Below are 6,606 nucleotides of genomic sequence, written 5' to 3' on the forward strand. Positions count from 1 at the left end.
CTGTCAACTGCCAGAGAGAGCTGCTCAGCATTCCGGCAGTGCCCAAGAGCTTAGCCTACCATAAGTGCCTCGCCTTCCTTCACGTGGCATACAATCTCTCCTTCCCCAAAAGGGGAGGTCCCTCAAAAGCTGCTCATGGAGAATTCTCCTTCTGACCTCGGTAGCATACAAAATCTCAGGGTGGGCCAGGTGTGGCCCCTCCCAAATGATTCGGCTAAAACTTGTGATATTAATCTTTTCCACAAATAACTTTTACCACATAGTGATTGGCCTAGGGTGAGTTTAGATGCTTCTACAATAAGGTCAGGAGCTGTGATAGTCCTTAGACAAGGGGGCCAACCTTGAGGCACTGTGTCTAAAAGTTTGGAAAAGTAGTTCTACTAGATGTAGCTCAGGACCCAAGGGTTGTATTAAAAGACCTAGGGCAAAATGTTTCCTTTTATGCACAAAAAGGGGAAAGGACTTGTCCAAATCTGGAAGTCCCTAGTGCAGGGGATGAGGAAAATTTTTGGTTTAGAAGTGTAAAAGCCCAATTTTGCTTCCTACTCCATTCTAATGGCTCCATGTCAGAGCCCCTCGTAGCCTCATAGAGAGGTTTTGTAATAATTCCAAAATGTGCCATGCCCAGAATAGTAAAGAGCTGTTTCTTAGTAGAGTGAATAGGAATAGAGAGCATAGCTTATATTTTGCCATCACAGACTAAGAGTTAGGGGTATGATCATTTCATAAGTACATTTTAGAGAGAGAGAGAGACCAACTGGACTTTAGGGGTAGAAACCTTATAGCCTCAGTCATCTAAAAAGTTTAAAGTAGAAATGGTGTCAAAAGTACAACAGGCTTTTTAGGGGTTGCATGCAAGGAGGTCATCTACATACTGCAGTAGGCAGCTGTCTCTTAGATATACATCACGGAGATCATTGTTAAGTGTATGACCAAAGTAGTGAGTGCTATCCCTAAAATCTTGTTGGAGAACAGTCCAAATCATGCGCTGGGGCCTGCAGTTAGAAGGGAAAAACCATTCAAAAGCAAAAATAAAGCTGCAGTCTGGTTCCAGGGGAATACAAAAGAATTTATCTGTAAAGTCAATTTTAAAGAACCATTGGGAGTTCCCAATTATTTGAGTTAGATGGTGTAAGGATTTGGTACAATGGGATGGACAGGTATTACTGCCTTGTTAATGACTCTAAGATCCTGAACCATGTACCATGAACCATTAGGCTTCCTTACTTCCCAGTAAGATGGGGTATTACATGTTGATGACCAATTTTCCAGGCATCTATGGAGTCCTTCATGGGCTTCCAGGGATATTGGATACTGCTTCCTATGAGGTTATGGTAGGTAGGTTCGAGATGAACCATGAAAGTTGCATGAGTAGATCAGTATGGAATCCCCCAGTCCCAAAACACAGGCATTACTCCCCCTGCCCCCATATTATTTAAAGTGGGATTACATAAAGTCTCCATAAAGGAGGAGCTACCAACATAAAAGTTGGGGAGGGAGGTGTTGGGATAAGAGACAACAGGAAGCCTACCTTTTTCATAAAATCCCAGCCCAATAAAAGACATGCAGAGGATGGCAAAATTAAATAGACATATTGAAATGATTGGTCCTCATGAGCACAAGTTAGGGGTAGAGTTTCTTGACACTTAAGAGGCTGACCACCCACCCCAGTTAACTGATGCTGCAATGCTCTAGTTGGACCTTGATGGGAGAGTAGAACAGAATGTTCAATAAGAAATTTACATCATTGATTTCTACCTCAAGAATTACCCTGTACTCAGCCATTGTGTTGGAAACGTAATTAATAATGCAACATTCATCATTATATATTTTTTTGCTTTGGCAGGTTTATTTGTACTTATATTTGAGTATAAACATATTTCAAATAATTCTAATTCATAACACTGTAATCAACATAATGAAGTCACAATCAAAAAATTGATTTTGTTGGCACCAGAAAGGTACATAGTATACTCATGTTTCATCAAATCTAACTAATTATTTACAGTGTTCCATTCTCCCAGATAATAGCTTAAATCATACATATAACACTAATGCAATGATAGAATACATTAAGTACACTTTAATTTGCAATATTTCAATGCTATAATTATAATCTAGCTGCATTATAAAACAGCACTTCGTGGTTTGTTTATAATTGTTGTCAGAATGTCAATAGTACAATATTAAGGGGCCTTGATCCGTAATCTAATAAAATATCTCGTATCTCCAGTACTGAAATCCACAAAATAGGGTTCTGATAAAATAAACCTTGCTTGAGTAATTTAACTTATTATTATTTTTTAATAAAGTGAATATTACATTTTAAGGAAGGCAAAACTATTCCCTTACTTATTAAAGGAAAGGTAAATACTAATATCTGAAAAATCCAGTGAAAGAGGTAGAGACAGTAAAAGTACATTTTTACTTCTGTTTGTACATGGAAAACAAAAATGTCTGTAAAATATAACAAGTTTCTCTTTATTTTTAAAGGAGTGTTATCAAGCCAGTGGAATGAAAAAGGACAACTTCATGACTGGATGGCTCACTGCCCCTGTTTCCACATGGACTTGCCATTTTATTGAAAATATCAGGCCTTTAGCTCAAGGTGATTTGCAATCAAATTATTAGAACTGATAGAAAAAAAACAGCAACTCCCTTTTAGTTTTTTAGGAGGGTTATTGTAGCACATTAAATCATTGCATTATAATGTGGCTTAAAATAAACATTTTCTACTCTGAAACTACTGGTGACAGTACTGAAGTATAAAATAGGTAATAGTCAAACAAACACAAAAGCATTATAAGAAACATAAAAGGTCACAGATAGTGGCTGTTTTCAAAGTCTATGTTTGGGCTTAGGAAGTTTAATTAATGTATGAAAGACTCATTTTCCTTATATTTTTCCTGTCCCTCCACTATTTGTTTCTTTGTTTTCTTGAACTCCTAAGTAAACACAATTGGGAAAGGAAGGACATAGTATTATCTATGTGGCTTACTAGAATAAAAGTTATTTGAGGGCTTTCTGCAAATCCTGATGATTTGCTTTTCACACAGTCATATATTTGAAACTGAACATTCCCTAGAAATGCAGTTATTCAGATAAGCCTGAAAAATAGCACTGTGTTAAGTGTAAGCGTCTGGAGTTCTGGCACAATCTATGATTCGAATTATGCAAATTTGTTAAAATAATGAAATTTTCATAAGAGATACACCTTATTTATGCATTATTGTTTTTTTATTGTGTTCTTTGGGGCAAATAACATTTTTCTATTATAAACTTCAGCTGGTTATCATACAGTGCACATTGCAGTTCTCCAACATACTCACATACATTATCATAACGAAAACTATTTAAGCCATTCCTTTTTTTTCTTTTCCAGAGCCTCCTAGATCTTATAAATAGGGCAGCATTTTTGCTAGATAGCTTGTTTGGCCCATGACTAATAAGATTATGTCACATCCTATGCTAAATTTTCCAGATAAGAATGGTTATTTCCTAATTTCATTAGGAATTATCATTTTAGACTGTTTCTAATGTTTCTTGGGGAGGATAATTATTAACACACTAAATTTTTGATGGTATTATGAAGATTCTTTCCTACATGCTCTCCTTGAAGAAAAAAAAATAAGTCAATTGTTTCATTGGACTTTTTCCTCATTTTTATAATATCTCTGTATAGTCAGAGAACATAGGTTGACATTCCTTCAGGGTTTTTCTTATTTGTGTCTTCTTTAGTCTGGTTATATAATTCTTCTCTCTTTTTTTACTCTCAGTTAAACAGATTCTCTTTCTCCTTTTCAATTAATCTCAGTCATTAGTGTTTTTTTTATTTCATTGCTTACTTCTCCCTCCAAAAAGATTTTCTTTCACTCTCTTTATTACCAATTCTCTTTTTCTATCCACTCTAGATCATCATTCTCTGATTCATGTCCCCAGTAATTGTCTGCCATTTCTTTTTTCTCTATATGCCTCAATAAATAAAAACTTCCAAGGTATACATTCTAGTTTCCCTCCTCTCAGCTATTTCTATCACTTCTACCCCTTTTCTATTATTCTTTCTATTATTGTTTTATTATTGTTATTCTCTTATTTTTTATTCTATTTCCTGCCATCTGCGAACAGTGACAATTATTGTGTCAAAAAGCACACTGCCCCAGGAGAACCCACTCCCTCAACTTATTCCTGATTATGCAACCTACCACTGAACTATAACCTCCCAGATTCTTGCTGTTCAGTCATTTCAATCATGTTTGACTCTTCATGACCCCATCTGAGGTTTTCTTGGCAAAGATACTGTAGTAGTTTGCCATGTCATGTTCCAACACATTTTACAGAAAATTAAACTTAGGCAAACAGTTTTAAGTGACTTGCCCAGGTTCACACAGCTAATAAGTGTTGGAGGCCAGATTTAAACTCAGGTCTTCCTGACTTCAGGCCAATGGGTCCCATATTATTTAATTTTTCTTTAATTTGTATTTGGAGGTCTTTTTCCTGATCATTTCCAGAATTCTGAATTGAGCTGTTAAATTTAATCACCATATGTTTTGAGGTTTGGAGCCTTGGTGTTCCTTATCACCTCTGAGGTGATTTGTGAATTCTTTTAATGGTGTGCCATATTCTATGTTCAGAAGTTTGGCTCTTCTATTATTTTCACTTTTATGTTGTTAATTATGATGTCACTTTGCCACCTAGCTGTCCTTAAAACCTCCTTCAGTTATACCCCACCCCATTGCCTCAAAATCTTCATCTAGCTCCATGCTGCCCCATGGAGCTAGGTCTCTCTGGTCTCCAGGATTTCCAACTCTTCCACTCACAAGAAAGTAGGGTAGATCTTTCAGTCACCAAATGCCCCAAGTTACAAGTAGCACAAGGTCCAACTCTCCTTTCATAAATCATCTCTTTTCACCAATTGGGACATTGATAGATAATCTTACTATCAACAAAGTGAAGTCTCCTTTCTTTTCCCTACTTTTCTCCTACATTTTCAGTCTTCTTGCATATTAATTTGGCCAGTATGTACTCTCCAATCTAGTAACACGAGCATTCTGGCTGTTCCACAAACAAGGCACTCCATCTCTGAGCTCCAGACATTCTCTCTGACTGACTGCCATTATTGGAAAGTTTTCCCTCCTCGACCACTGACTTCATGGCTTCCTTAAATCCCAACTAAAATCCCACTTTCTACAGGAAGCCTTCCCAAACCTCTCTTAATTCTAGTTTCTTCCCTCTGTCAATTATTTCCTATTTATCAATTTATCATATATATATATATATATATATCATATGTATCATATATACACATATCATATATGTGTTTATTATAAACATATACATATATTTATCATATACACATATACATACATTCAGAGAGAGTTTGCTTTGCATATATTTCTCTACATGTTGACTCTGCCATTAGATTTTAAGGTCACTGACAGTAGGTGCTCTGCCTCTTTTTTTTTTATCCTCAGTGCTTAGCACATAATAGGTGTTTAATAAAAGTTTATTGCTTCTCCTCTTCCATGTGCCCTCCTATATTTTAATGTAGAAAAAATAATTCAAAATTTGTTGATGATGCTCTAGGCCTGCATCTTCATTTTTACTTCCAACTAACATCTGATTTCACCCATCTCCTTGTGTACACAAAATAAGATTTTTCTTACTAGTAGCTCTGCTATTATGTTGCTCTTGCTTTCCTTTACTACTGCATTTATTTACTCCTCCTGAATTTCATTTTGTTTGGGTGTATTTGAGAAGCAAATAATTTCTTCAGTTCATATTTTCTTTCTAAAGATATTTCAAACACCCTGTTAATCATCCAACTTAAAATATATATAAGCTCAGATTTGAAGGATAGAGAGATTGCCCTGGGCTATATCTTGAGTTTCCTTGTCTTTTGGAACCCATTATTTAATTCCCTCCTCTCTTTTCTGGTGGGTGAAGAAGAGTCCTCTCTTATTTATTTTTTCTTTCATTTGTATTTGAAAGTCTTTTCATTGATCACTTCCAGAACTAGTTTCTGAATTAAACTGTTAAATTTAAACACCATGTGTTTTAGGGTTTGGAGCCTTGGTATTTCCCCCCACCTCTGAGTTGATTTGTGAATTTTTTTAATGGTGTTCCATATTCTATGTTCAGAAGTTGGGTGTACTCTTATTTTCAGCATTATGGTGTTAAGGTACTTTGTTTTTTATCATTTATTTTTCCTGAAAGTCCAATGGTTTCATACATCCTGTCTTAGAGATCAGTATGTTTTGCTTGCATAGTAGGAATAATTTCTTTTTATTGTTTTTTCTTTGCTTTTTTGCTACTTTTCTTCTTGAGTGTCCTTAACTTCTGTACATTTTCATTCCTAATCTATTATTCTCTCAAAGTTCTTTGGGGAGATTTACCATTGCAAATTCTAAGTTTTTATTTCTGTTCTGCCCATTAGTCTTTTCTATTGAAGTTGTAAATTCTGTTGTAATAATTCTAATTTAAATTGTTCGGGAAAATTATGTTCTGATTCCATTTTTTAAAGTATTCTGTATCAATTATTTGTCATTTTTCTTTATTATGCAGCATTTATCTATCTAACCTATCTATTTATTTGTTTATTTACTCATT

The sequence above is a fragment of the Dromiciops gliroides genome, chromosome 1 (assembly GCF_019393635.1).
Source record: "Dromiciops gliroides isolate mDroGli1 chromosome 1, mDroGli1.pri, whole genome shotgun sequence".
Taxonomy (NCBI): Eukaryota; Metazoa; Chordata; class Mammalia; order Microbiotheria; family Microbiotheriidae; genus Dromiciops; species Dromiciops gliroides.